General features: G+C 36.1%; 1 protein-coding gene across 1 annotated transcript in view; it reads right to left on the bottom strand.

Moving 5' to 3' along the window:
* Window positions 1-11243, bottom strand: part of LOC134807503 (uncharacterized) — a 162736-nt gene extending 151493 nt beyond the window's left edge. The window contains exon 1 of the mRNA XM_063786000.1: window positions 10984-11243. The gene's annotated coding sequence lies outside the window, so the exon portion shown is untranslated. The remainder of the gene's footprint in view (window positions 1-10983) is intronic.
* Between the last annotated feature and the right edge of the window lie 952 nt (window positions 11244-12195).

The raw sequence follows: 12195 nt of genomic DNA, 5'->3' as shown, positions 1-12195 counted from the left end.
CTTTGTTTTGCTTCATATTCTCTGAAAGGAAGATCTGCTTTTGCGGTAAAATAACACAGATGTTATCACAAGTTAGCACTCGATAATAAATGATAAGCAGTATTATTAATTCTTTCATTCATTTATTCATTCAACAAATATTTATGAAGTGCCTGCTACATACTAGGCACTGCAATAAGCACCGGGAATAAAACACTGTGTGAAAATAGACATGTTCATAGAGTCTAGAGCTGGTGGAGGAGAAATGAAATACAAGGGAAGAGATAGATTCTTTGAGGAGATATAAAGGACAGCAAGTCCAGGAGTTCAGTGAAGGCTTCCTGGAAGAGGAACAGTTGGGCTGAGCTCTGAAGGATGAGTATTATTTAGCTATGCAAAGAGGAGGTGCAAGTTTGTGCAGGCAGAAGAAGCAAGCACAAAGCACTTGAGATGGGAGTGCACATGCCAAGTATAAAAGAAGCCAGGAAGATTTTCTGCTGGTTTTTTTTTCTTTCTTTCTTCATTTTAATCACTATAAGTTACTCTAACATTTTGCCTGGAGACTCCCCCACTCCAAAAAAAATTTTGGTCTTTGTACTTTAGTAACTTCTTACCTAAGTTTTACTGAGTGTTTGGAGTCATTTTTTCTGTTTCTGGAAATGGTGCACCTTCCCAATAGGGAGATTAAAATATTTTGTAACTTTGGGAAAATTTTCCTTATATGTTTTAATATTTGTTCTATTTTACTAATTTGAGTTTCCTTTTCTGACACTCTAATTATGTGTATGTTGGATTTCCTGTGCCTGTTCATAACTACTCTCCATGTCTTTTTTTGTCTTTGTCTTTTTTTTTTTTTTGAGGCAGAGTCTCACTCTGTCTCCCAGGCTGGAGTGCAGTAGCGCAATCTCAGCTCACTTCAACCTCCACCTCCCAGGTTCAAGCGATTCTCCTGCCTCAGCCTCCCCAGCAGCTGGACTATAGGCATGCACCACCACACCCAGCTAATTTTTGTATTTTTAGTAGAGATGGGCCAGGCTGGTCTCAAACTCCTGGCCTCAAGTGATCCTCCTGCCTTGGCCTCCCAAAGTGCTAGGATTATAGGCATGAGCCACTGTACCGCACTGCACCAGCCACTTCAGTGTTTTTTTCTATCCTTCCTCCTTCCTTTTTATCCCCTCCCTCTCTCCTCTCCTCCATTATTCTCTTCCTTTCTTTATTCCCTTTAATTTGATTTGCTCAGTTTTCCTTTTTTTCTTTTTGAGACGGACTTTTGCTCTTGTTCCCCAGGCTGGGGTGCAATGGCGTGATCTCAGCTCACTGCAACATCTTCCTCTTCTTCCATCAAGCAATTCTCCTGCTCAACCTCCCAAGTAGCTGGGATAACAGGCATGTGCCACCATGCCCAGCTGATTTTTTATTTTTAGTAGAGACAGGGTTTCACCCATGTTGTTCAGGCTGGTCTCGAACTCCTGACCTCAGGTGATCCACCCGCCTTGGCCTCCCAAAGTGCTGGGTAACAGGCACGAGCCACTGTGCCCGGCCGATTTGCTCAGTTTTCTCATTCCTGGTCTTTGCATCTCTTACTGTGTTTTCAGCAATGCCTGTACTCTGTGTACTCCTCATTCACCTTCATCTCCAGTTTTTTTTTTTTTTTTTCACTTTTTTCCCCTAGATCTCTAGGTGCTCATGTTTCACCTGCTACTGTTTTTAACCATCTCTTCTCTGAAGTTCTGTATTCTAGGTTGTGTTCTTGCTTCTTAGAGGCAATTAACATATCATTATTATTATTTAATTTACAGTTAAATATATTTTTAAGTTTTCACCCACCCAATTGAAACTTCAAAAGAAATTTCTGTTGAGTATTCTTCATCTACCATTATATTAATATTTGTGATTCATTTTCATGTTTATTTGTTTATTTGTTTATTTTGAGACGGAGTGTCACTCTGTTGCCAGGCTGGAGTGCAGTGGCATGATCTTGGCTCACTGCAAACTCTGCCTCCCGGGTTCAAGTGATTCTCCTGCCTCAGCCTCCCAAGTAGCTGGGACTACAGGCACCCACCATCACGCCCGGCTAATTTTTGTATTTTTAGTAGAGACAGGGTTTCATCATGTTGGCCAGGATGGTCTCGATCTCTTGACCTCGTGATCCTCCCATCTCATATCTTTATCTGTTCCATGTTGATAGTTCATCTTGAAGTAGAAAATTTTCTTCTTCTGAACTCACTATTTGCAGGAGGGGGTCTGTGTATGGAGAAGACCCATGACTATGTTTTAGTTGAGTAGGAATTTTCTTTTTGATCCAGTGGATTGTGTGGGACTCTGGCCTTTAGACACCTCCCTGCTAATAAGAGGGAGCCGAGAGTGAAGTGGTTCATGATGCAAGCTCTTCTCCATACTGCCACAGGCTGCTTCCTGTACAATTTGGCTTTTCTGTGTTTTTCTCCTTTGGCTGGAACTCTTTTGGTTTTCAGAACCAAATCAATTCCAGGAAAACTGTTTCTAGCTGGTGCATATCTCTGCTGTAGCAATAGACCCAGTATTTAGGGTTTTATATTATGTTTGTGGACAAATAATTTAATTACTTTTTTGAGTTATTCTTCCTCTTCTATGTACCTCCACATGATCTCACTACTATTGGCAGTCATGCCATCTCTTTTCTGATTCAGGGTTTCAGTCTATGGCCATACCACCCTGAACACGCCTGAGCTCAGCTGATTTAGGGTCTCAGCTGTCTCCTAATTTAATCAGAAATAGAGCTTAAATTTCTTATTTACATTTGCCTAATTCCTTGGAAGAGGAGGAGATTTCCAACAGGATAAAAAGAAAATTCTAACTTTACACCACCATATTAGAATCAGAAGTATTTATAGTTTAATAGTTTAACCCAAACACTTATGTAAAGGTATTTCAATAATGCTTTTTAGGCTTGATCAGAAATGACTACATCTCTCATGATGTGAGTTAACATAAATGTTTTCATTTACCTAATAATTTATTCTGGTCATTTTTCTTTCAACCAATTTTTAATGATCAATACATTATTGATTATTATCTTCAATAAAGATTAAATAAAATCAGTTTTTACCTTAAAATTTGTATTTCAGCCTTTATTTTAGAAAAAAAATAGGAACTAAATAGGAACCTGTAAAATCCTAAACGATCAACAGTGTCACCCCTCTAATCTAAAACTAGCCAAAATGCCCTTTGAGTACAAAGAAAATCAAGTTTTAAACATTAAAGAATGCAGAGAATATTTTATACAAACAATTCATGAAGAATATACTAGAAAATATACCTAAGCCAACTAAGAAATAATAGAATGAAACTTAAAAAGAAACAAGTGAAACACATACACACATAAAATCATAAAACCATGGTAAAAGACTACCAGTGAACATTGAATCTGTTTAACTGTAGGATTAAAATTAAAACAAGAAGGAAGATTGTATGACAGAAGAGAATATAATGATATTAACATGAGAAAGCAGACATATTATAACAAGCACTTGGATAGAAGATGAAACATTTAAGTATACTGATTTTCTTATATTTAATAGATGGAGGTCAAAGAAAATCCATTTAAACTGGCAAATTATGGAAAAGGCATAAAAGTTTGTTTAATGTTACAAAGGTAAGATTATAAAATGAGAGGCTCATCTAAAACCAGGTAGTAAGAAAGAAGAAAGAAGGGAGGGAGAAGAAAAATTAAAACATTTCATTATTACTCATGGTAAGGAATTAATAGATAATGCCAAAAGAAATGGAGGAAACTGTGAAAAGCTGTTATAATGATAAGCACGTGCAAAAAATGTATCAACTTTCAAACATATCAGGAGAAACATATATACACATAAAATCGTAAAAACAAGCTGCATGGTGAGAGTATTTAAAAATAATAAAGACAGAATTCAAATATAAAGCAACAAACCTAAGACCAAACATATCTATCATATCATGAAGTGCAAATGGGCTAATCTCATCGATTAAAAGAAAAATATTTGTCAATAGTATTACAGAGAAAATTCCATTGTGGGCTATGTAAAAGACACATAAAGTAAAGAGATTAAGAATGGTTGAGAAAAAAAGGTGGGCAAATACATAGCAAGCAAGTCTGAACAAAAAGAAATCTGGGATGGTGATCTTAATCTCAGACAAAGGTTAGTTCAACACAAAATATAAACTAAAAAAAAAAAAACAAAGGAATTCATAGTACTAAAGGGTACAATCCACAAAGAAGTTCTCAATATCTATAAATACTATACCAATATTCCTGAGGCAAAAACACAAGTAATACAATTAAAAAATAGACAGCCACATTAGTTGTATGGAACTTACTTTAGTCTATAACATATCAAATGTACCCCTCAAATTATATATATATATATGTGTGTGTGTGTGTGTGTGTATATATTATATGTACGTATATATATATATTATATATATGTGTATATATATGGATATAGCAGGCCTAAACATAATATGATGGCTCTAATGGATACATAGGAAGTCTCTATTTTCAGATAGCCGAGTAATGGTCACACATACACAAAAAGAGAAATATATTAGGCCACAAAGAAAACATAAAAGGAGAACACTCCAAACAGTAAAAGTAGTACTGAACACATTACCTGATAATAATGCAGTAAAATTAAACCAGAAAACAAAAATCACAAGCTACTGAAAATTTACAAGCTCTCTGTCAAACAGCTATTAGGTCAAAGGGGTTATTCATAAATCAAAATTGCAGAATATCTAAAAACTAGCAATAAAGGCTGGGCGCGGTGGCTCACGCCTGTAATCCCAGCACTTTGGGAGGCTGAGGCGAGCAGATCACGAGGTCAGGAGTTTGAGACCAGCTTGGCCAACATGGTGAAACCCCGTCTCTACTAAAAATGCATTAAAAAAAAATTAGCCAGGCGTGGTGGCGGGTGCCTGTAATCCCAGCTACTCGGGAGGCTGAGACAGGAGAATCCCTTGCAACCAGGAGGTGGAGGTTGCAGTGAGCCAAGATGGCGCCACTGCACTCCAGCCTGGGTGACAGAGCAAGACTTCATCTCGGAAAAAAAAGAAGGGAAATCACAATCATTATCAAACATGTTAAAATAAGCATATGATAAAATTCAATATCCATTTTCAAGAGATACTCTTAATAAACTAAAAAGATATGAAAAAATATATGGCCTCTTTGCTTTCACCTTTTTTCCAAATGTCACATTAGTGAGGTCTTACAGATCTTTTTAACATTTGAACTTTCGCATCATATCCCTCTTGGTTGCTTGCTTTTTCTCCATTGCACCAATAACTTTCAATCATTCTATATAATGTTCTTATTTATTTATTTTTCATTGTCTGCTCCCATTGAAATGTAAGTTTCATAAGGTTTGATATTTTTGTTCATTTTGCTTTCTGTTCTGTTCACTGATGGCCTGGTGTATAATAAACACCTACTATATATATGTTGGGCAAATGAATGAATGGATAAATTAATGAGGTATTATGCAAAAGTATGAAAATGCTCTTTATATATAGTTATGGGTGAATTTCTAAGATATATTTCTAAGCAAAAAATGTATGATACAGTAGAATATGTAAAACATGCTACTATTTTGTGTAGAAAAATGAGACAGAGGAGAGGAGCAGAAAGAGGAGCAGAGTAGTGAAGAGGAGGACAGGGAGGGAAAATAAACACCTATTGGTAGAGGCATAAATTATTCCTAGAAGTCTGTATAAGGAACAGCTAAGACTTGATGCCTTTGGGTAGGACAAGTAAGGGGGTGAGGAGCAGAGACAGGAGGGAGACTCTTTATAATACAACCTTTTGTTTCTTTTGAATGTTAAGTATGAGACTATTTCAATGACACCTTCTTCAAAAATAAAAATAATTCACATGACCAAACAAAACTTTATAGGGGGAGATAGTTTAATATCAATTAAACTCACACACATATACACACACACAAACATACAAAAATATATTAAATTGAGTAAAATAACATCTTGTCTTTTCTAATTTCTGGAATTGGAGAAAATGACTCCAGAAGATATTTGTATGTTATATAATTTAATATATATTTCAGTATTTTGAGATAGCTTTAGTGGATTTATGAATTTAAAATCCCTGAAACAGTACTTCAAGTTAGCTTTAGTGGACTTAAGAGTTTTTGGTTATTTTGGTATTTCGTTTAATTTCTCTGCTCAGTGTCCATTCCTCTTCCATGGTATATCTTTGATTTTTACTTGGAGGAACCAGCCTTCCCATCTTTTTCATGCTGAGTGTGAGTGATGGTGCGCATGATACAAGTGTAACCAATTAGTGTATTCCAACCCCCTTACCACAGTTACTGATTCGGACACAAACCAATCAATGACAACAACATTTAAGCCCACCACTTTTGGTTCATATGTTGAAAATGACTCTCTTTTATACTGGTCAGATATTGTATGAAAGTCCAAAGTAGACAGCGGCCACTAATGGAACTGAGGATATACTCAATCATTGAAAGCACAACTAAGAGAGGGATCTTTGTGACAACATTGAAGCCCTGGATCAAACCATACCTGAAGGTAGACAGTTCTACTCGTGGATTTTTCAGCTCATAGCAGCTAACAATTTTTTTCCCTTATGCCATCTTGAGTAAGGTTATATGTTATAATACCTTTAACTGAAGAGTCTTGATAGATATAGTAGCCATTATTCTCCTGCCCTGTAAACTCTAGAATAGCAAAATATTGACAAGTTAGAAATCTTGCCCAGTGTTACAAAGCTAGAATTGTTGAAACCAGGATTTGAATTTAGAATTATCTGGCTCCAAAGCTCTCATTCTTCTGGCAACACCTTGAGAAAAAGAGAGAGAGAGAGCCCGCTCGTGAGAGCGAGTGTATTATTGGTTAATAACATCACATATGAGAAGAGATCAATAACTAAGAAGGGAAAAATCCCTGAACAAAGTTGATAAAACCATAAGATAGAATAGTTACACAGTGTTAAAGACCTAAGGGTTATTTCATATGCCCGGCAGCACTCTAACTGCTGAATGCATTTAAATAATCTTATAGAATGGTTGAAGCCATCTTTTGGGGCTTCTCTTATAGAATATGACCAAAGACTTTTGTATATGAGAAAAAGGGTGAAATTCATTGACATTTCCTTCATGCTTTCCCTAAGCCCCTGAAGAATAGGAACATAAGAGATAAGCCAATGAAATATAGTTAATAATTTAAGTTAGGACTTATTCTTTACAGCCAGTATTTCTTTCGACATTTTCTAAAAAGAAAAAGAAGTGAACAAAAAACTTGCCCCAGGATTCTAAACTGCAGGTGGCATCAAAGGAACTAAAACCAAGAGAAAGTTCCATTCATCAGCTTCCCGCTGGCCAACAATTTCTTCTGATAAGAGCCTGTGGAAGATCACTGTAAGACACGGTCATCCATTTTTTCATACTGTTTTCCCTGGTGACCAAAGAATTGATTTTCTGAAACATATTCTTAGAGCTTTGTACACTAAGAAGTGCCAGACAAACAAACGGTATAATACTTATAGTTGCTCTCATTATGAGAAAAATGCTATTTAGAGAAACAAGTCTCAAGTAAGGGTAATTTTTGCCCTCCAACAGACACCTGGCAATGTCTGGAGACATTTTTGGTTGTCATAATTGCAGGATGGGGGGCTGTGGGGATACTGGCATCTGGTGGATAGAGACCAAGAATGCTCTTGTGGAAGGGTCCCCTATAATTATTGAAACCAGGATTTGAATTTAAGACTATTGGACTCCAAAATCTTCATTCTTTCTACAATACCTTGATACCATTGAGATATCATTGAGAGAGAGAGAGAGAGAGAGAGAGAACATATCATTGGACAACAACATCGCATATGAGAAAAGACAAGTAACTAAAGGGGCAAAAATATCTAAACAAAGCTGAAATACACAAGACAACCTCCCACATCCAAGAATTTATGGCCCAAAATGTTAATAATGACAAGGCTGAAAAATCCTGGTTTAGAGGGAGTGCAGCATTTGTTTCGTGTTGCCACAGTGATATGATGTCATTGTGTGTGTGTGCGTGTATGTGCGTGCATGCATGCGTGTGTGTGTGTGTAGGGGAAGGGGGATTTGTGGATTTAGCATATCTCCTCAGGCACCTACTGGGAATTCAGGTTTTTGAGGCTGAACTCATCAGCATATCTGAGGTCACCATTTTGCCAATCAAGTCATTATCACCCTATGGCAATTTCAAGATGCCCCTACAGAAGGAAAACCAGATGTTCATGCAGAAAAGATGGTTTCAGTAGCATATATAAGATTAGCCTCAAATCCGAGTCATTAAAATATCTCCAGGTGGTCTTTTTGGTTGCTGCAGTTTGGGGCAACCTCTTTTCATCATTTTGGAAGTATTGTCACATCTCTGGGATATGTTTTTGTCCTATCCCCAATTTCAGCACCTGTTTATCTGACAAGAATGAAAATTACTCTCTTTAAGACTACATTGCTATGTACTAATTTCCTAAGACTGTCTATCTCTCTCATACATTATGTCTCCACTCATCACCATTAATAGGTAAGAAATCTTCCAAAACACCTGTGGCCACACTTCAACACACCTTGAGAGGCTCTTAGAAAATGCATTTTAAATAAACTCATTAGAGAAATGCATATAATCAAATAACATGCTTAAAGGAAACAGAAATGCTAAATAAAGAGTGGGTCCACTAGCGAAACTTTCCCCCTTTCTCACAAACCTGAAAGTTCCTTCCTACATAATTGGAGGGTAATGGTGAGAAAATTTCTCATAGTTTCTGTCCCCCACGGAGACTCCACTGAGGGAAAAGATCATTCTGAAAATAAATTAATGAATATTCATTACTTCCTAGTCAAGTCTGAATGTTTTGGCTTAGTGAGATAGTTTAGTGATAAATGTGATTCAGATTTACTGTTTTAAAAAATTAACAATTCAGAAGAACAGAGTAAAAAAAATAAGAGCTTCCTTTACCCAGCTTCTGTAGTTTCTGCCTTCATTAAAAGGAATCAAGTTAATAGTCTATTGTGAATCCTCCCATATCCATATCAATTTCATAGTCTTTCACTCAGCAAATGTTTGTGGAGTACCTACTATGTATGTGGTTCTGGGGTTGTAATAGTGGACAGAACAGACACGATTCCTGCCTTTAGGCACCTCATAATTTAGTGAAGAAAGGAAATAGAGAAAAATAATTTCAGATTAACATACAAATAAAACAATTAAGAACTGTGATCTGCCCAAGGAAGGAAATAAACACAAAGCTGAAACAGAGAATATTGTGTGGGGCCCACACACTAGCTAAAGGGCTCAGAAAGTGCTCTAGAGAAGCTAAACCCTCAAGGATAAGAAAAGGCAAGTGTAGAAGGGAGAGAAAAATTCTGTAACACTTTTTTTTCACTTAATATATAATAGATATATTTCTGTTAATTCATAAAAGTCTATTATTTCTTTTAATTAATAATCACTGGAATCCCTGTCTATGGGTCAGTCCTATGCCCTGAGGATAAAATTGTGAGCAATAGCTTTGCCTTCATTGAACTTACAATCTAATGGTAGAATTTAGATACATCAGATTGATGTTAATGAATGCACAATATTCCATATTGTAATGAACTAATATTCCATAATGTAAAGCACTAAATATTTACTTAGTCATGCATCTATGGATGGGTGTTTTAGTTGTTCCCAGTTTTTCACTCTTAAGCATTTTTCAATGCTTCTAAAGATATCTTTGTTCATATATGACACACGTTTTTGTAGACACTTTAACAACATGTTTACTGTGTGACAGTACAATTGTTAATGTGTCATTCATAGAATTCTCATATTCTTATTTTAACATATGTGAAGTTTTCATCCCCATTTTATAAATGTGGAGCCAATAACACAGATGTGTTGAGAAACTTATCCAAGGCTATAAGATAGTAAATGACAAAAGATAAGTATCTGAATATAAAAACAGATAGTTTAGTGTCTGCTATACCTCCTTCCAAGGGCTAGAGCCCTAGATTTTGTTTTCTGATTACAAAAAATAATATGTGCTTAGTATTTCAAATTTAACAAATACAAATACAGAATTTTGGCCTCCCAAAATTCTGGGATTACAACCATGCCCAGCCATTATTTAATATCTTTAAAGCACTTAAGACAGTGCTGCCAGAGTTAGCACTTAATAAATGTTATTAATTATGGTATTATAAAGTTACTTTCAAGTTTCTCTAAGATTTCTTTTTTAGTTTCAAGATAAATATTTGAAGATACTACCAGCAGATAAACATAAATGAACATAAGAGAAAACCTCAAAGAGCTAGTTACCAATAATGGTTTCCTACATTAGAAAACCAATTAGAGTGATATTTTTCTTTTTTCCTTTTGATTTCCTGTGTTTTCTAAATTGTCTTTACTGAATGTGTTATTTTTTAAATATCAGAAAAAAATATTAATTTATTTTTAAACAGTTTTTAACCAGCTCAACTAGATGACAGAAAATTGAATGTTCAAGCCCAGATTCTAGAAATAAATGCTAGAATGTATTCATGGTAACTTAATTCTTAGTTACTTAACCTCTCTTGACTCTTAGCTATTGTCCCTGTGATTGTGAACATCATTATCATCATCCTTATCATCAAATCCTTTTACTGGTGTTGATACCTCAGGTAAGCAAGGCAATTCCAATATTAATTATATGTGTTTATACTCAATTTCCTCATCTATCGCATGGGGCTAATAATATCTGCTCCACCAATACCAACACTTTGTAAAACAATAAAATAATATGAAATATTACAGTGAAGTAATGAGATTGGCATTGAGACATATATTAGGAAAACATAATTATGACTCTTATTATTACATTTTAAATTATTTTATTCTGATAAGGTAAAAAAGAATTCTTACCCCACTTGAGAAATAAGAAAATGAAGGCACAGAGCATTTGCAATAGTTTATCAACTCACACATTGCGTAGCGGTCAAGACTAACCTACAATTCAGTGTCTTGATGCCCAATCAGTTCTCAGCAGTCTCTTAGTGCATTTATCTGCCTTATTCCAAACAGATCCTGTTCCAGCAACTGACAGTTTCTATACCTCTACTGATTGCAGTTCTAGTCCACAGCAAGTCTTGGAACCCTGGGGAATTTTTAGAACCATTTAGACATGAAGTAAAGTCTCAATGACCTTTTCAGTTCAACAATGCTAAAAGACAAACTGAAAAGGTTTAGAGAACGTGGTGAGAAACAAGGCATTGCCTATAACTGTTTATTGTTTCCCTGGTAACTCTACCCCTCAATGTTCTTTGAAATATCAAGGTTCTAACTGTTATAGAGAGAGACTTCTAATATAGGTTCAAAAGTAAAATAGGATATAAAACTGAAGATAGAAAAATAAATAGGTAGATAGAGTGAAAGACATAGACATAGTGAAATCTCAATATTTTACCTTTGATTAAAAGAAGATACCCCAAATGTTCATGGTTAGTTGACTTTGGCTAGTCATAATTTCCAGAAAGTGAGATTATGAGTGATTTTAAAAATTACCTTTTTTTTTTTCTTTTTGAGATAAAGTCTCACTGTATCACCCAGGTTGGAGTGCAGAGGCACAATCTCAGCTCACTGCGATCCGCCTCCCAAGCTCAAGCGATTCTCGTGCCTCAGCCTCTGAATTGCTGGGATTACAGGCATATGCCAGCACACTTGGCTAATTTTTGTATTTTTAGTAGAGACAGGGTTTCACCATGTTGGCCAGGCTGGTCTCAAACTCCTGACTTCAAGTGATCCACCCACCTCGGCCTCCCAAGATGCTGGGATTACAGGCATGAGCCACTGTACCTGGCAAAAATTACTCTTGAAGACATTTTTCAAATTTTCTACCATGAGCGTGAATTACTTTTATGGTCATTAAGAGTTGGAGGTGTATAGCCAGGGAAGTTGCAGTTGTTTACCTTGAAACTACGGCACAGTGTTGAGAGTGGGTGGAGAGAGGGTGGAGTTAGAGTTGGAGTCCTGGAGTTGGAGTTCTTCCTCCAACTCCAGCACAGGCCCCGATGGTTTACTAACCAGAGCAGAGGGTGTTAGAAGCAGCCAGGCCACAATTTGAATGCTTTGCTGCTTAGAAATTTCTTGTGCCAGATATCCTAAGTCATCACTCTTAAGTTTAAACTTTTACAGATCCCTAGGACATGGACTCACCATTGA

This window comes from Pan troglodytes, chromosome 10 (genome assembly GCF_028858775.2).
Source record: "Pan troglodytes isolate AG18354 chromosome 10, NHGRI_mPanTro3-v2.0_pri, whole genome shotgun sequence".
NCBI lineage: Eukaryota > Metazoa > Chordata > Mammalia > Primates > Hominidae > Pan > Pan troglodytes.
The sequence above is the reverse complement of the archived record's forward strand: the minus strand, read 5'-3'. Positions and strand labels throughout refer to the sequence as shown.